The following is a 19,493-nucleotide window of genomic DNA, read 5'->3' as shown; positions in this document are numbered from 1 at the left end:
TAATTGACTTTTAATACATTCCTATGGGAAATGGTGCCTCGCTAGAGGAATTTTTCGTAGGACGAATTGAGTCCTGGAACGTCTAGCGAGGCACCACTGTAAATGTGCTTAACTATTTTTGCATTCCCAACTATGCTGGATAAATTTTTAAGTAGTGGGAGGGGGGCTCTCAAGTGTAGTGGTAAAATGCTTTGGCGAGGTGCTTGTAAAGCTCTGAAAGTAAAATGCAGCAGAGGGGAGTGGCTCTCTTGCATTTGTCTTGTGTAGAAAGAATATTGGTTGAAAAACAGCAACACACGCTGTTCACTCATACACACTTCGGGAATCCTGAAGGCTGCTGCATAAGATGTCAATAATTCAAATAACTGAGGAAGGAAGCGCTTATTGTACACTGAACACAAATTATTTTCTCAACACATATCCACACTGGATATGCCTGATCATGAGATGGTCAATAGTGGAGAAACAACAGCATGACTGCGGAATGGTGCAGCGGAGATAGATGACCAGAATATTATAATAAAAGGAATTTTGCATGTATTAGATTCCACAAAAAATAATGTTTTGGTATGCATTCTCCCATATGTGTCCTTGGGAAGCCAAGTACGAAATTTACAGTGAATTGTTTGCCATCAAGACTAAGATGCAAAAAAATAATATTGAAGTGCATCTATTAAAAACCATGAAACATTTAAATAATTTAAATTGTGTGGGATTAGCTCTCTAATCTATATGCCACATCTATCCTTACTATCTGCAATGACACAGAAATCATGTTCTGCTCAAGCTTTTATAACCATTTAATCTCACGTCAGAGTGCAGAACTCAAATCACCAAATCCTACAAACCATGAACAAATTAATAGTTTTTCCTTTCAGTAGATCAGATTCTTATATAAGTGTCATTTCCTCAGCTGAAATCTTCAAGACAAATCCTTAATCTTAAATGATACTATGAAGCTTTGCAGATCACATTCTATTTGGGTGATTTATATTTGCATCCTTTAATGGGGGCTCACCACTGCCTTTGCTATACAATTCAATGGTGAGAGGTAGTGAGAGCCAGACGGATGCCAACAACAAACAAATGTTTAGTACACAAAAGAAACAATTTTTGCAAAATGAGGGATTTGGTTGGCTGGCATCCATCTGTTTTGAAAGGTGTGGAGTGAGTGTCCAGAAGAGAAATCAAACTGCTGCATTAGCAGCACCAAGGTAACCTCTCCAGGGTGCAAACCTGGGCAGCGTGTCTGGAGGTCCTGGGCTGCCCAGACAACGAGACCCCCCCTCTCAGCCTCACTGATGGGGTCCAAAAGGAAGCAGAGCAAGATGTGGGGCACCAGCTTGGCTGCAGGAGTTGCAGAAAGGAAGCATACAAGGTGCTATCCAACTGCCTTAGGAACTCCACTCTGGATCTGTTCAAGGTTTACTCTTTAGTAGTTTTTTCTCCCAAAGGTATTCCATAAGGCAGTGGAGGTTTAAATAAGATAGAAATTACAGAGGGGTAACCATATTAATCTGTTGCATCAAAAACAGAGTCTAGTGGCACCTGAAATACTAACAAATTTATTATGGCATAAGCTTTTGTGTATCACAGTTCACTTCATTAGAAATGAATGATGGAAGAAAGCGAATGGAATGATGGAAGAAAGCACAAGTATTCTAAAACAATATACAGAGGAACATCTACTCATGACCACAATCCGTTCTGGAGGCCCGTCCTTATGCGAAACGGGTTGCTGGTAGAAGCGCTGTTGTGTGCAGGCGCATTTGACAGTATGTGTGTATGTGCAGGTGGTGGCAGCCGCTTCTGCGCGTATCACAGCAAACCCGGTGTCTACTTCCAGGTTTCCCGCAGTCACGACTTTTGGAACGGGCCTAAGTAGAACAGGACGTAAGTAGAGGTTCTACTGTATTGCCACTCCTTCAATGGTAGTTTTATTAATCTTAATATTTGAAATTTGACTGAAGTTTTATTTACTTAATAATTCAATGCTCTCAACAAAACAGCTCCCAGGCAGTGTCAATAAGATTTAATAATTGATTTCACAGTTCATTGGTCCTGAAAGTGTGTGCAATCACTGACCTGAACATATAAATAGATACTTAAGGCCTCTTTTATAGGCTGGAGAGACAGAACCCTATGCAATATCGATTGATTCTAAAAAAAGAAAAAGAAAAGGAAAAAAGGATGACCAAATGTTTTTAGATAAAGCCTTTAGGTGACAACATCACCAATGACCCAATGACAGCTAATTAGGTCAACAATGGGTAAAAAAGTATCAAGTTAGTCAGTCTATTTATTTCTTTAAAATATTATGCAACTTTTTATCACATCTCATAAACTGTCCAATACTTTCTCATTCCCCACAAATTTAAATTACTGCCATATCTCGGCATGCTAAACCGCCCCCCCCCCCAGGTACCAAATTTGGGTATCTCAGTACAAGAGTTTACATATTTGTAGACAAGCAGAAGCCAATATTTCAGGTATTGCAAATGTAGGTTCTTTACTTCCAAGAACACAGCATGCGTACATTTGATCAGTGATATCCCAGGCCAGTCAAAGACCAAATTATTCTCTAAAGGCAATAAAGGACAGAGTGTAGGACTAGCAACATAAAGGGATATGTTCACATGTAATGCTAAGCCACGACAACAGTTTTATACTGTTAACATGAAAATAGGAAAACAGCCTTGTATTTACAATGGTACCTCTGATTATGAACTTAATTCGTTACGGAGGTCCGTTCTTAACCTGAGGTACCACTTTAACTAATGGGGCCTCCCACTGCTGCCGCCGCGTGATTTCTGTTCTCATCCTGGGCCAAAGTTCTTAACCCGAGGTACTACAGTACCTTCTGGTTTAGTGGAGTCTGTAACCCAAGGTGTTTGTAACCCGAGGTACCACTGTATATTGCCAGGTAAAAAATTATGAAACTGATATCACAAAATGGACTTCAAACTAGTTTTGGACTATATACCACCCAGCCCTAATGTAAAGTTCTGAAGAACTTGAAAGCTTGCCACTATTTGGGGACAGTTTGATCAGTCATAGAATAATAGAATTGCAGAGTTGGAAGGCTCTACCAAATTTTATCTAGTCCAACTCCCTTCAATGCAAGTCTAACCAAGGTATTCCCCAACTGCAGTTTTGGACATTGTTTTAAGATACTGACATTGAAAAATATCAAATTTGATATTAGCTTTCATTAAAAATAATGTCATTCCCCTACCACCATGAAAAAGTTGCATTTAATGACATCACATAGAACTTTATCATGTACACTATTTCTAACTTGAATGCCTAAAAATACAACTGTTATGTAACTTTGAGAAGTGCAGGCTGCTGCTTATCTGTCAATACTTATTTCTAATCATTACAATAGCACAATAAATCATTCATCCATGACTCAGCCATAACACCGGTCCTGAGAGATCTACACTGGCTCCCAGTATGTTTCCGAGCACAATTCAAAGTGTTGGTACTGACCTTTAAAGCCCTAAACGGCCTCGGTCCTGTATACCTGAAGGAGCATCTCCACTCCCACCATTCAGCCCGGACACTGAGATCCAGCACCGAGGGCCTTCTGGCGGTTCCCTCATTGCAAGAAGTGAGGTTACAGGGAACCAGAGAGGGCCTTCTCGGTAGTGGCACCCGCCCTGTGGAACGCCCTCCCAGCAGATGTCAAGGCAAAAAGTAACCATTTTACTTTTAGAAGACAACTGAAGGTGGCCCTGTTTAGGGAAGTTTTTAATGCTTGATGCTGTACTGTTTTTAATATTCGGTTGGAAGTCGCCCAGAGTGACTGGGGAAACCCAGCCAGATGGGTGGGGTATAAATTTATAATAATAATAATAATAATAATAATTATTACTATATTTTGTGCTGCCTCTGCTCCCCTTCCATCAGCTCCACTGTCTTATTTTTAATAGAGTTTTTTATTTCCTTTGTGCTAGCAATTTAATCTAATCAAAAAGGCAAACTGCAACATACCAGTGACATATTGGTGAAATTATAATACCCTAATTCAACTATCCCATAGTCGGAAGAATGTAACTTCATAACATGAATCATATTCACTTCTTGCAGTACTAAACATATTTTTGTTGAATGCCTTAGTATGTATCTATGTATCATATAACTTTACATGTAGACATGATATCTGTTAAGATGCCCACTGCAAAATTTAATGCAGAGAAATATAGCATTGAAATTAGTTTCCTGATTTTCAATGTAGCACATTATTCCCTTATTATAAAATGAAGCTACATTGCATTTTTCTGATTTTCATTGTTGTAATATTAACATCTCAATGCTTTATCATGGCTGTACATGTCTATACTGGCTAAAGAGATGTGATGGTAGTTATTCAGCAACAGACCTACACTGTTTCAATGTACAATCAGCATATAAAATACAGGATATTCTGACCATAGATCTTTTTCTGTTTATCTGCAGAAACACACTTCAATACAGTGTTTCCCTAGTTAATCTAATTAGCATCAACCCTCGTCATACCTGTTATTCTGCAGACATTTGTATCATTTTCATCAACAAAAGCCAGCAATTCTAACAGCAAAATCCATCTTATAAAACCCAAAGAAAAATGCAGCATTACCATATTGCAAAATTAAGAGGGAATAAATACATAAATCTTGCTGTTTCACAATTACACCAACTGCATTTTGCAATACATTATTTGATTCACTGCCATGCAAATACCAACACTAATAAGAAAGACAACTAAGCATCCATGTCTTTGATGAAAACAGCACCAGAGAAATGATCAAATTATGTCTGGTGTTATATAAAACAGAACAAACCCAACCACACTTACGTGGATGCAGTACAAACTTACCTTAACTAAAGATCCTTTTAGGGTGGAGAGTCTGCATCTAATAGTTTGGCATTTTCACCTTAAACCACCTAAGCTGTTGCAGAACATTTTGCATGGCAACTGTAACCAACAGTATCTAAGGGTAAGAACAGGTACAGTACTTTAAATGCTAGAGAACAACATTCCATATGGTGGTGCACCTTAAGTCCTCATAGTAGGAAAAAACACTCAAAGCTTAAAAGATACACAGACACAGTATTTATAAAATCCTGGCTATCACACCATAAAAACGGGCACAAATGATATTTATTATTTGTAAAGCTACACATGTAGATGAAGTACAGAAAATGTAAAGCTTTATGTCTCCTGCAATCTGTTCTGATGGTTTTGAAGATAGGATTTTACTTGCATTTTACATTAAAGGTTTGCTGATAGGAAAGCTCACTTCAAGGAGGGAGTCAATCTAGCTACCGTACTTTAGGAAGGGAGTTCCAGTGTTTGGGAGCAGCCACCAAGAATGCACTCCCCACATCTAAACCAAGCGTGCCTGTGAAAATAGCAGGACTGAGAGGTGGTTCACCAAAGATCTCAGAGCCTGGGCGAATTCATAGTGAAGCACAGAGTCCTTCAGATACCCTGGGCCCAAGCTGTATAGGTCATAATCAGCAGTTTGAATTGTGCCTGGAAACAGACCAGTGAAGCTGCTGTAGCAAGAGACTTACGCTTCATTGAATCAGCCCTGGTCAACAGTGGCTGCAGCTCTGTAAACCAGCTGAAGTCTTTATGAACTTTTCACATAGAGTACACTAAGCCATCCAAATACCACCTAACTAAGGTATGGGTCACTGTGGCAAGATCAGATGATGTTTCCCATCTCTGTATATAAAGATTCTATTTGCCTACTGTATCTAAGAGTGGCGGATAATACCTCACAAAACACATACAATCGTATCCTTTACAAATATTTTCTTAGCATGTAAGATATTGCTAAATTAAGCAAAAGGAAAATGACTATTTCTTCCCATTAGTGCCTTAATATTGCATAGACACTACTGTGTCACTCACTGATATGATGTATGACTTTTTAATGTACACTGTGATTTACAATCTATAAGAATATGTATTAACCTTTTAAATAGCAACAACTAACTTCATCCCGAATGCCAAACCATTCTTTGTTTTGAAAGGTTTTCCACCCACATTTTTGTTAGAATCTGTTTTTTTCCTTGCTAATTTCACTGGATTAAGTTAGTGTTGACCTGCATAATCAGCACTAAGGTAACAGTGTTTTGTACAAATTGACATTGGCGAGCATTTCCCTCCATGTTTGTTCTAATTGATACAAAGCCCAACAAAGAAACCACAGCTGTTCCTCTATCATATTCTACACAACTATGTTTGTCATTTCATTGGTAAAGGTAAAGGTAAAGGGACCCCTGACCATTAGGTCCAGTCATGACCGACTCTGGGGTTGCGGCGCTCATCTTACATTATTGGCCGAGGGAGCCAGCGTACAGCTTCCAGGTCATGTGGCCAGCATGACAAAGCCGTTTTTGGCGAACCAGACCAGCACACGGAAACGCTGTTTACCTTCCTGCTGTAGCAGTACCTATTTATCTACTTGCACTTTGAGGTGCTTTCGAACTGCTAGGTTGGCAGGAGCTGGGACCGAGCAACGGTAGCTCACCCCATCGTGGGGATTCGAACCGCTGACCTTCTGATCGGCAAGCCCTAGGCTCTGTGGTTTAACCCACAGCACCACCCGTGTCCCTCGCATTTCATTGGTAGCTGTAGTTAAATAATGTAGACCAGGGGTCAGCAAATTTAAGCAGGGAGCCGGTCCACTGTCCCTCAGACCTTGTGGGGGGCCGGACTATATTTTTTTTGGGGGGGGGGAATGAACGCATTCCTATGCCCCACAAATAACCCAGAGATGCATTTCAAATAAAAGGACACATTCTACACATATAAAAGCACTGATTCCCGGACCACCTGCAGGCTGGATTTAGAAGGCGATTGGGCTAGATCTGGCCCCTCGGCCTTAGTTTGCCTACCCATTATGTAGACAATTCCTTTTCATTTAGCAATGGTGAAAGCTTTAAAGTTATCATTATTAGCTCCTCCTATTGCTCTTAGTTTCAGACAACAACACATCAGCCAGCTACAAAGAAAATAAAAAAGAGAGAAGCTACATGAGTCGTTCGCAACAGAGTAAAAACAAAGGATATATGTGAGGTTTGACTTTTACATCATTATTCCAAATTACTTGTATGATACTAAGAGTGGACACTGCAACTATAAAAGAAATATGTTACAACAGATGGAGGGGACTGCAACAAATCCTCTAGATTGGGGTGGATTCAGTATATTGGGTGACTTTTGACTAGGGCTGGCTGCTATCTGCTTTCCGACATTGTTAATATATAGCCAGCTAAACCTTGTGATATCCTGATAAAGGAGGAAAGAAGGTGGGGAGAAAGAAGGCAGTTGTTGGCCATGCAGACGATCAGCATAACTGTGCGTAGCTTGTGCTGCTTTCAGGCGAGGCTGGGTAGGCAGTCCTGCCCAGGGCAGAACGCATCAATCGGGGCACCGCATGGCATGGCACCATGCACAGAAATGTAGAGCCCTGGGGCTCAAATGGACTCCCTGGAGCCGCTAGCTGCAGCTTGCCCCAAAGATAGCCTTTCACCAACGCAAGCACAGCGCAGAGCATGGGAAATAAACAAGATGAACTTGAGCTCTTGGTACAGCAAACTAAATACAACATAATAGGCATCACTGAAACCTGGTGGGATGAGTCTCATGATTGGAATGTAGTAATAGAGGGATACAATCTATTTCTGAGAAATAGACCAAACAGGAAAGGAGGAGTGGCATTAATATATCAGAGATGTGTAAGCAATGGCTACCGGAAGCCACTCTCCAGAGCATTATGCGAGGTCATATTTACAAATGAACAGAACAATGAAAGTGAGTCTCATCTACGCAGCAGGAATCTTTTCAAGGAGTGACATGCAGGGGAAAGTTATCATCTCAGCTTCATTCTGCTCAACAATCGCACAAGGAGGGAGGGAAGGTGGCAGCCTGCTGTCACTTGTGTGGCCAGGCCAGAAAAAGAAATTAAGGTTCTGGCTGACAGGCAAAGTTAGCCCCACTCTTGTCTCAGGCTCCCCAGGCTAGCATCTGGGCTGTGGAGGAAGGGAGTGGGCAAACATCAGGCAGCTTGGCTGGGCTCTCTGGATTGAGCTGAGTTACTTTATGGGTGAGCTGAAGTACTTGATTTTAAAGTTACAGGTAGGTAGCCGTGTTGGTCTGCTGTAGTCGAAACAAAATAAAAAAATTCCTTCCAGTAGCACCTTAGAGACCACTAAGTTTGTCATTGGTATGAGCTTTTGTATGCATGCACACTTCTTCAGAAGCTCATACCAATGACAAACTTAGTCGGTCTCTAAAATGCTACTGGAATGATTTTTTTTAATTTTGATTTTAAAGAGTACAAATATAGCAGGCATAATGGTAATCTGGTGGAAGGATATTGACAAGCTGGACCGTGTATAGAGGAGGGTGACCAAGAATATCAGGGTGTAACTGTCCCAATCCAACAAGACACATTTCAGTACTAGATATACAACTGAAGCTGTGAGCTCAAGCCAGTGCAAGTTCACTATCGAGCTACGAACTCCCTACTTTGAAATCAACCAAACCAACAAAACTTACTTTCAATTTGCAGATGTACTTAAGACTTAAAGGACACTTCAAATATGAGCAAGCTTCAAGGACAAATTCTATTATCTGATTAATATTATGCACCTAATATTTCAGAAATGTGTTTTATCTGTCATTGAAAGTCAGGTACAACTCATATGATTAAGGATAAAAAGTTCAGTTGGGAAGTCAGTAAATGACATTATCTTTATCTTTGGATTTTCTTATAATAGGGTAAACCCATCATGAAGTGAGTAGCAGATTACTCATGGAAAAAACAACTGGGTGGAGAAATAATTTCTAGTGTATTTCTGTGTTTCAGAGAGCAAATGAGGTTTTCCTGAAACAGAACGGAGACCATACTTTTGCTAGGAAGGATCCTGATCTGTACAAGTTATCAGCTGCTATTTTACCATTTAAAAAATCTAGCATTGTTGGGAAAGTAAATCTACCAGTGCAAAAAATTCAGCCTCTCACATGCTTCGATCCACATTTCATTTGTAAAGTAGACACAAGAAAAGATTCTAGATTAAAAATAATAAAGGTAGCTCCTGGTTTATATAACCAGAATTTTCTTTTAATCTGTGGTTTAAACACACTTTCCCATACATAAGTAAAATCCTGTAAGTCCACTCAAAAATCAAATTGCTACAACTATGAGGAGATAAAAGTATGCTGCAAAAAGGGGGGGATCTAAATGAAAGCTTGTATCTACTGGAGCGTCTGTCATCTCTAGTTCTTGCTTTCCCCCATTTATTTATTTCCTGCATTTCATCTCTCCGCTAGGTCTGACCGATGTATTGATCATCCAACACCAGATTGTAGACCACATCATATGACCCACTTCAAAAAAACTGAACTGGCATTGTATTGCAAAGTACAGCCTTCAAAACTCCAAGGGCGCTATAATTATGAGCTCTTTGGCAGGTGGCTGGCTGGCTTTCAGCTCACTTTCCCCTCAATGGCAGAAGAGCCCCACTCCCAGCCTCAACGCCTCCCCATAACCACAGTGTCTCTACCCAATGTAGGAATCAAGGCTGGGCTGCTTCCTCTTTCTACTTCTAGGGAGGAGTGGAAGGAGTTCGCCCTCCAAATGTGAGGCTTTGCGGGTTCCAAGAGAAGGAATCTGCAGTGCACACAGCGCATACCTATTAATTTCCTTGATTGCTTCTTCATCCAATCTCCATACACCCCCCCATTGCAATCTTCAATGACAGCCCCGATCTCCACCCTCCCCACTCGTTCCATGTTTCAGACATCACAATATATCACTAAATCACAATGTTTAGCTGGTGGTATAGCTGGTGACATATCGCGATAGTGAAAACCCAGTATCACCCAGCCTGACTTTCCACCAAGGTACCAAAGACTGTGTACACAGCTTAAAATATTAACAGTATTCCCAGCCTGATTTAAGGAGCTGATGGCACTTGCTACTTGGCCTTCCTGGCTTCTGCATGCAAGTCTACATAATACATCTTGCTCCCGCTTTCCTTTATTGCAATACCTTTTTGTTCTCTTAGCTAGGGAATCTTAAACAGTGGGGACTAGTGCCCATTGGACTGGTAGGGAGGAAGGCCAACAGCAGGTGAAGTCAAAGCTAATGACTGTCAGAACCTTCCCTCATTTCAATGAAGGTAAGGCTGAGACTAAGGAGAAGGAAGCTTACAGCCAATGCCACTCTCTAAAGTGGTTGTAAGAAAGAAGGGAGGGAGGTGAGAAGTGGCTGACTGCAGACTGAGGTTGGTTGGGTAGTGTCCCATTTGACCAGCCTCCACTGACTTTAAAAGAATCTAACAAAAGCTGCATGGATTCTCAATACTGGAAAACTCTTTTCAAGCAAAGAGCTAAACTCTCTAGATTACTTTGTATAAGTAGTTAACATAGCCTTGAAAAGCCAAGAATAATGATTATGTACATGACCTTGTGGATTTCATACTTTGGAATGTAGTCTTCCATCCTGGAAAGCACAACAGAAGACTGCTTGGGCGGCGGGGGGGGGGGGGGGAGGAAGAGAAGGGGTAAGGAAACCTGAGGATAAGCCAGAGGATATGGCTCTCTTTCAATATATCTTGTACATCAAGCATATTCACAGTTCTAAGAATTCATAAGATTGAGGAATAAAAAATTATTTATTTAATTCCCCCCATGCTCAAAGTTATTTGCATTTCCCTCATTAATCATTACAATGGGCTACTAATACTACTATGCCTATATTAAAAATGGGGAGCCTGAGGCAGATAGTGACTTGCTGCACAGTGGATTCATGGCTGAGGAAAGATTTGAAGAAACCGCACAGCAGCAGCTTTAGTAAGTGTGACAGAAGGCACTTAATCAACTTGGGATAGAAGAAGAAACTTCACATTTCTGTAAAACTGTCCATATGCTGTCAGGCTGAAGTAAACTTCCTAATTTTTAGAAGCAAGCACATAATTTTTTAAGCACCAGTCATGCAGATAAGAGAATGAAAGACCTTTTAAACATCTGTACAATCAATTGCCCCATATTTTTCCATTTCTAATTCTGATAGATGACCTCCATATAACAGCAGCCTGTGTGTTAAGGTGCTCAAAAAGCCATTCAGAAACAAATTATGTTGAATGCTAACTATTTACATAATCAAGTTCTTAGCGCTGTCCTCCACAAGACGTCCAAGTGCAAAAGAAATGGGGGTGGGGAAGGAAGAAAAACATATGAAAGCCTAAAATAATCAATATATTTTGGAACATATTTTGTGAGCCATGGGCCAGAAATACAATGACTAGCAGGGGATGTGGTTATGAAACAATGTGTCAGTTTCCTATGTGGAATTTCTTTTATGGGAATGAAGGGATACAACTTCAAGGGCTAAAAACCAAGGACCTCTTGACTTGAAGAGCAGAACAGAACAAAACACAAGGCAAATCCAGTCAAGATCAAAGATTCAAGGGGAGGTTTCCAGGGAGCCCTTTGCTGATTTTGTCCAGGGCCCTGGGTCCTCTTACAGATCTGCAGATCTTCCGGCACCTTAAATTTCATGGCATCAGCCCACTAAAGCAGCGGCAGCAGGACCGAAGCAGCCAGGCCACGAATCGCAGAGCTATGGCACAGGGTGGGCATGAAGGAGTCGCCCCGTGCCTGTTGGGTGAGGAGCCCTTTCGCCCTCCTTCCCAAGCCGCCCGGGACAAGTCAGGATGAGACTTTCCCATAGCTGCCAAGTTTTCCCTTTTCTCACGAGGAAGCCTATTCAGCATAATGGAATTTCCCTTAAAAAAGGGAGAACTTGGCAGCTATGCTTTCCCTGAGCGAGAGAAAGGCAAGAGGGTCACGGAAACCCCTGGGCCGAGTCCCCTTGGCCCCCAGAGAGTCTCTCTGCTCTCCGAAGCGCTTCCTTGGCGCCTCTCCACTCGACGGCCCGCAGGCGCTGAGGCGACCCGCCGTCCGGATGCTTCCCAGCAAGGACCCCCCCGAACCCCCGCTGCAGGAGGGCACCCCTCACGGACTGCGCTTTCCAGGACGGGCATGGCAGGCGGACAAGGCGCCCGAGGGGGCCGGAGCCCCACGGAGCTGCTCGCGAGGAAGACACGCAGGACAGGCAGGCACGGCGCAGACCGCCCATCGCCGGGGGTGGGGGGGGGGAGAGAGAGCAACACCACCACTGCTCAGGAAAAGTTTCCCTTCTCGAAGAACTGGGAGGCGCGACAGGCCGGCCCGAAAACTTCTCGGCGGAGAAACTTAGCAGCTGCTTCGGGGGCTTCAAAGGGGGCCGAGATGTCTCTCCCCCCCCCGCTAGGAAACGGAGGCGCCCCCGCCCCACGGGGAGGCGGCGGCTCGGGCGCGAAACGGCCTCCGGCGCCCCCTCCCGCCCCCCCTCCAGGCCTGAGGCGAAGAACTCTCGGGCACCCGCCGCCGGGATAGAAACAACTAACGAAAGTTACCTCCGCGGGTGGAAGGGAGCGGTCGGGGCGGGCTCCCTCCTTTCTTCCCTCAGGGCCCGTCGGCTCTCCCGGGCGCCCCGGTCCCTGGCGGGCGGCTGCTTCACTCGCCTCACGCGCCGCGACTCCCGAGCCTTGCAACTCAAACTGCCGGCCTCCCTCCCTCGCGCCTCCCTCACAGGCCCCGCCCCCTCGCTCGCGCGTCCCCGCAGCAGCAACAAGGGGAGCGCGCTCGCCAGCCACCAACCGCCGCTCACGCCCACAGGCGAAGGGGAAAGGGGGCGTGGCTTCTCCATTTTTTCCGTCCCGTTAGCAACGCCGACGCTCCGCTTTCCCTGGAAGGTGAAAAAAAGAGGATCCCGCTCGCCCAACTGCGAGACTACGATCCCCAGCATGCATTGCTGCTAACCCGCCCTGTGGGTAGTTTTTTTAATCGTCGTGTGTGGACAAGCATATGTGTAATTCTTCCGCTTTCAAAAAATAGTTCCGCCACTGCTTTTATTATTGTTGTTGGTACAAGAAAGCAGAAAAATGTTTTTCGGAGGCTTTGTTTCTCGAAGGATGTTATAAGGGTGGTGGGTGGGTTCTCCTCCATTGTCACGGGGCAACTGGATTGTGGTGGGGGGGGGGGAGAGAGAGAGAGAGAGAGAGCGATCGCGGAAGGATACGAGGGAGCTGAAGGGGGCGGAGCTACGCCAGGCTGCGTGAGAGGAGAGGGCGGAGAGAAGGATGGCGGTGGCCGAGTGGGGGTGACGGGGCAGCAGTCTCTCAAGGGGAAGCCCCCCCGTCCGCCATTCAGCGGCAGGTCAGTGGGGGGGAGGGGCGAGAGCTGTCGTGTTGCAGCAGGCGCCTTCGCGGGAGGGGGTGTGGCCGCGAAGGTGGCCCCTGTCATGGGAGGGCGCGAGCAGGCCTCTCGGGGCCCCGGGGACCCTCTCCATCCTTTTCTGGCGGGAGCGCGGGGTCCCCCTGAAGCTCCGTCGAGAAAGCCGCGTTCGCGTCGTTGGGCCGCGGCGCTAGCTCGCTCGCTCCCGCGGGCTGCGATGTCCACCCACTGGGGCGCCTTGGCCAAGGGACCTCTGGCGGAGAAGGCTTTCGCCACGGCCGCTGCTCCTCCCGGGTGTCTTGCGCAGGCCCCGGAGTCCTTGTGGCTGGGCTCAGGTTCTGCTGGTGGGCCTCTGGGGGAGCAGGATGCCGAGCAAGGGGCGCCTTGGGTCTGGTCACCGCCTCATGGTCCGCGGCTTGTTCAGATGAGAACCCATCAGTATTGTCTTAATGGCTGTGAAATGCAGCTCGGTGTTCTTGTGCAGCTTCCCCCTCGCTTCAGCTCTGTCCCGCCTTCCCCCCGCTTATCCGCCCCGCCATGTTATCTGCTCAACAACCCTGTGAGGTTGGTTAGGCAGAGAGGGGGGGCGGGGGGAGGACGGGATTATGCTGCCTCCAGAGGCAATTTGGACTCCTGAGCGTATCCAGTTGCTGCTAAAAGCAGCATGACATGGTAAGGTGCCAAATGGGAAATGGGAAATTGGAAGTGTGTTCTTGGTTCTTGTTTGAATCCACAGCTTGAATTTTGCACTATTTCAGGCTACAGTTTTACCTGTGCATATGACATTGGGTGATGAACAGGTGGGTGTGACTTCAACCAAACAAACAGAATCGGGAGGCATAGTGGAAGAGGTTTCAGTGGCATTAGCTATGTAAGGTTTGTGGTTTAAAAGCTATAAATATCAAAAGGCCCTTTCCTTTTTAATAATTTTACTTTGTTGTTGGTGGTGTTGCATACTAAGACTTCAGCCCTCCCAAATTTAGTTTTTCTCTAGTTGTGTTCGCCTAGGCCAAGGGTGGGAAGTGTACACAAAAGCCTGGGAGCTCCTGGATATTTCTGTCCTCCCAGATTTCTGTCTTTGGGAACGCAGATCCCTGGATCCAGTAATAAACCAGGCGGGTCTGCGACTCACCAAGTTGACTACCACCAGGGCCCTGACATGGCTTAATGGGCTAACAGAATGGGAAGGCTCCGGGAACTTCACCCATATCTCCCCGCAGGGGAACAGCGTGGTGGACTATATTATAATACCTGCTGGAATGACGCCATTCGTGGATGAGTTTTACATAGGCGATCCTATGCTCAGTGACCATCTCCCTCTTCACTGCAAGCTTGTCTTTCCATTGAGCAAGACTGTACAGTTAAACAGCCCACTCCCCCAGGAACCAAGACTCCAGCTTCCAAGGATACAAACCAACGAACACACTCTGTCTCTCTTCCAAGGCCTGGTAAAAACCGACCGTGTGACCCAATTGTTTTCAGCAGAGAAAGGTGCTCTTACTCCAGCTGAGGGAATTACTCAGTTCGAGGAATTTATTAACATCTTAATAACAGAACTGTCCCACACGCACTCACATAGGCCTCCTAAGAAAAGGAGCCCGGGTGATTGGACTGACAAAGAGACTTTAGCTATGAAAGCCGAAATCAGGAAACTGTACAGAGAATTCAGAGAATCGGGCAGTTCCCGCCTACCTGACATCTATTTTTCTAGAACTCAACAACTAAGGGAGTCCATCCAGCTCGGCCGGTTAAGACATATCCAGAAAAGCTGGGAAATTTTACTCTCAGCCATACAATCTAGAGATCACAAAAAATTTTGGAAGGCCGTAGCAGATCCCCCACTGCCACAGAATGAGCAGCTAACCTCAATTCCATCGGGCACATGGATAGATCATTTCAAGTCAGTATTTTTCGACAACTGCATCCCACCGGACAGGGAAGATCAGAACACTCTCTCTTTCCTAGTTGAGTGGCCTCCAGTATCCATGTCAGAAATCATAAATTTAATTGATCAGATGAAAGTAGGGAAGGCCCCTGGCCCGGACGCCATTCCATCTAAACTGATTAAAACTAAACCGGAGTGGTGGGCTCCGATATTGGCTGATTTGTTCACGTTGGTCGATAGCTCAGGAATTATGCCCAGCTCCTGGCAACAATCCATAATTATCCCTATTTTCAAAAAAGGTGACAAAAAGCTGCCAGCAAATTATCGGCCAATAAGTCTTCTCTCTAACATTGGGAAATTATATGCTAAGCATCTGTTAAACAGATTAACTACCTGGCTCGATGACAATAACATCTTAGGCCCTGAACAGGCTGGGTTCAGACCAGGAAAATCGACCCTACGAAACTGCACGGTGCTGTCTCACCTAGTCGCCAAATCCACACGATTCTATAAAGAACATCTACATGTGGCCTTCCTGGACATTCAAGCGGCATTTGATACCATTGACAGGAGGTTGCTTTGGGCCAAATTGGAGGCTATGGGCTTAGAACCCAGACTTCTTTACCTGATCAAAAAGCTTTATACCAATAACACCTGCTGCATAAAAATCCATTCTGGGAATGAAATCACAACACCAGTCAGTATCAACAGAGGAGTTAAACAGGGCTGCGTACTTGCTCCTACGCTTTTCAATCTTTTTCTCAACGATCTAGCCCCATTACTAAAGCAGGTGGATGCCCACACTCCAAAACTCCAGGCCATAAACATTCCCATCCTCCTGTACGCGGACGATATGGTTTTGCTCTCGCGGACCAGAATAGGTCTAAAGCGTCTGGTAATTGCCTGCATTGAGTACATGGCCAAAATGAACTTATGCTTGAACTTTGAAAAAAGCAAAATCCTGGTGTTTGGTAACTCACGCACGAGTTATAGCTGGGTTTTTGGAGGTAAACCCATCCAGCAGGTCTTTAAATTCAATTATCTAGGAATCACCTATCACCATAGGCTCCTCTGGTCTCCACATCGAGGCGTGGTGGTGAACGCCAGTAAGATATCCACGCAGGCAATTACGCGATTTTTTACAACAAGGGGCAACTCACATATCCCTTCTGCGCTCAAGATCTTCAATGCCAAGACCATTTCACAACTGCTCTACGGCATTCCAATCTGGATCCCGGGGTTCACCCAGACAGTAGAGCAAGTGCAATCAACCTTTCTCTACAAGATTTTCTCTGTTCCAAGATGCGTCCCATATGCAGTTTTATGTCTAGAGGGAGCTCAACACAAGGTGGAATCTGTCGCCTGGGCAAGATTCCTTATATTCTGGCTAAAAATCTGCCTCGACTCTGACAGAGATCCCTTCCTCCAGGTAATGCTTTCGGACACCTTCCTCCCCCCAGGGCTGCAACACTTCAATAGGAAGGTACTGCAACTGGGGCTTTCAATAGAACTCCTCCGCTCAATGTCCTTACAATCTGCCAAAGCCACAGTCATTACTAGGTTGTGGGACATTGAGAGACAGGATCTTATAGCGGCAGCAGGCACAACATGTTCCCCCCTTCTTTTCCACCTCCCGTGGGCTCATGAAACAAAACCTAACTATCTTGACTTCCTACTGAACCCACAAGAAAGAAGGGCATTTTCGTTGGCCAGGTTCAATGCAAATCCATCGAATCTCCTGTGGGGAAGATTCTCGGGCAGGGCGAAGGATGAGAGGATCTGTCCGTGTCATGACCCTCAGGTGGAAAGCCTTCCACATATGGTTTTTCATTGTAACCTTTACGTCGACCTTCGTCAACGGTTCCTGGACCGGCTCTGCATTCCCAGAGGGAGACCAGAGCGGGAAATCTTGCGGTTCCTCTTGCTGGGGAAGGACCCGGTCCTCACCGAGATGGTGGCTCAATATCTTAATTTACTATTTTCTCGGCGTTGTACTCTGCAGTCGTCTGAGTCGCCGGAAGCCCCATTGTCGTGAAAGCGGATGGCGGATTATTCCCTTCCCTCTCTTGGCACAGCGTTTGCCACAGTGACAGTTTTAATCTTTATTATTTTGTATGCGAGTTTGTTTGATGCCAATAAAGGTTTTACTTACTTACTTACTCTAGTTGTGTGCAAATAATAGCTTTTCAGAGACTGAAATGTATTGTGGAAAGCCCTTACACATAATGCACATCATGGATGGTTTGGTCTGCCTGCAGAATAGATGCCACAAGTGCCACAGAAAGCAGGAGTTTGTGGAATGGCTGAACCAGTGTGGGAAGGCCTCATGGTCCCGGCTTTGCTGTAGCCAAGCCTCCAATCCTTCTAACTTTGTCCTGTGCTTTGCTGCTGCCTGCTTTGTGGCTCATAAGATTAGAAACAAAGGCACAGTATTAAACTACAGTATATACAGTTGTACCTTGGTTCTCTAACGTAATCCGTTCCGGAAGTCCGTTCAACTTCTGAAACGTTCGAAAACCAAGGCACGGTTTCCGATTGGCTGCAGGAGCTTCCTGCACTCAAGCAGCAGCCATGTTGGACATTTGGCTTCCAAAAAAAGGTTCGAAAACTTACTTCCGGGTTTTCAGCGTTTGGGAGCCAAAACGTTTGTATACAGTTGAACACCATTTTGAATTAAGATGGTGGTCTGAGCCAGTCAAAAGAATCCCCGAGCAATGCTGGGTGCGAGACTGCTAGTTTAAAGCAAACTATGGTTTAGGAATACATGAATAGCACTAGCTGGCCCGGCCACGCGTTGCTGTGACTCAGTCTCTTAAATGGACCCTCAGAGTCCATTTAAGGTTGAGGACCACTGCCTTAGACCATGTGGTGGGCCTTTTCAGCAGGGGGCCGGTCCCCCTGCTCAGACCTTGTGGGGGGGCGGACTATATTTTGAAAAAAAATATGAACGAATTCCTATGCCCCACAAATAACCCAGAGATGCATTTTAAATAAAAGGACACATTCTACTCATGTAAAAACATGCTGATTCCTGGGCCGGATTTAGAAGGTGATTGGGCCACATCCGCCCCTGGGCCTTAGTTTGGGGACCCTTTTCTTCAGGGCTATCAAAGCAGCTTCTGTACCAGAAGCAGGCCTAAACCTGTATTGAAATGGATCTAGAGAAACAGTTTCCTCCAAGCTCACCTGGATCTGGTCTGCAAATTTGTCTAAACTTTTTAAAAACTCTGAATTAGGGACTGTTTTGTGATTGTTTTGGTTTGGTGTGAAAAAAGGAACCATAGGATAGGCTCTTTGAATGGACCCTTGTAAAATTTACATTTCTTTTCGCTCAATCTGCCATGGTATATTTTGAGCCAGTACATAATGTGTCACATTGTACATTAAGAAATCCTGTTATACTGAAATGGATAATAGCTGGCCTATCAAGCTCATCATATTTGACACAGATTGGCAGCACTTTTCCAGGGTTTTAGGTGAGTCAGTAGTACGTGGAGTTGATGGGGACTGAAATTCAGGACTGAACTTATGACCTTCTGCAATCCTTCTCCTATTTATGTTGTGTTACACTCCTAAACCTGGAACAGTAGATCTGTACAGGGCTGCTCAAAATCTGAGAGTACAGAGCTGAGTCAGAAAAAGGAGGAGAAAAACTGTGTGTTTTAGTATGATTTGCTTTCATCTTGATTTCAGCAAGGCCTTTGACAAGGTGCCCCATGATATTCTTGTAAAAAAGCTGGTAAAATGCGGGCTAGACAATGGTACCATTCAGTGGATTTGTAACTGGTTGACTGACCGAACCCAAAGGGTGCTCATCAATGGCTCCTCTTCATCTTGGAGAGAAGTGACTAGTGGGGTGCCACAGGTTCTGTCTTGGGTCCAGTCTTATTCAACATCTTTATCAATGACTTGGATGATGAGCTTGAGGGCATCCTAAGCAGGTTTGCAGATGACACCAAATTGGGAGGGGTGGCTAATACCCCAGAGGACAGGATCACACTTCAAAATGACCTTAACAGATTAGACAACTGGGCCAAAGCAAACAAGATGAATTTTAACAGGGAGAAATGTGAAGTACTACACTTGGGCCCCCCAAAAAATGAAAGGCACAAATACAGGATGGGTGACACCTGGCTTGAGAGCAGTACTTGTGAAAAGGATCTAGGAGTCTTGGTAGACCACAAACTTGACATGAGTCAACAGTGTGGTGCAGCAGCTAAAAAAGCCAATGCAATTCTGGGCTGCATCAATAGGAGTATAGCATCTAGATCAGGCGTCCCCAAAACTGCGGCCCTCCAGATGTTTTGGCCTACAACTCCCATG

At 44.9% G+C, this 19,493-nt stretch overlaps 2 protein-coding genes across 9 annotated transcripts in view; one reads left to right on the top strand and one right to left on the bottom strand.

Moving 5' to 3' along the window:
- PEAK1 (pseudopodium enriched atypical kinase 1) overlaps nucleotides 1–12,590 on the bottom strand; it is a 76,118-nt gene extending 63,528 nt beyond the window's left edge. For all 3 annotated transcript variants that reach the window (XM_035112191.3, XM_035112193.3, XM_035112189.3), the window contains exon 1: nucleotides 12,466–12,590. The gene's annotated coding sequence lies outside the window, so the exon portion shown is untranslated. The remainder of the gene's footprint in view (nucleotides 1–12,465) is intronic.
- A 578-nt stretch (nucleotides 12,591–13,168) lies between these two features.
- Nucleotides 13,169–19,493, top strand: part of HMG20A (high mobility group 20A) — a 67,191-nt gene continuing 60,866 nt past the window's right edge. For 2 of the 6 annotated variants that reach the window (XM_088660804.1, XM_088660801.1), the window contains exons 1-2: nucleotides 13,169–13,267; nucleotides 14,044–14,085. The gene's annotated coding sequence lies outside the window, so the exon portion shown is untranslated. Of the gene's footprint in view, nucleotides 13,268–14,043; nucleotides 14,157–19,493 lie in introns of all 6 variants that reach the window. The other 4 variants (XM_088660805.1, XM_088660802.1, XM_035112197.3 and 1 more) reach the window with 2 other exon arrangements.

This window comes from Zootoca vivipara, chromosome Z1 (genome assembly GCF_965207765.1).
Source record: "Zootoca vivipara chromosome Z1, rZooViv2.hap1.1, whole genome shotgun sequence".
Classification (NCBI taxonomy): Eukaryota; Metazoa; Chordata; class Lepidosauria; order Squamata; family Lacertidae; genus Zootoca; species Zootoca vivipara.
The sequence above is the reverse complement of the archived record's forward strand: the minus strand, read 5'-3'. Positions and strand labels throughout refer to the sequence as shown.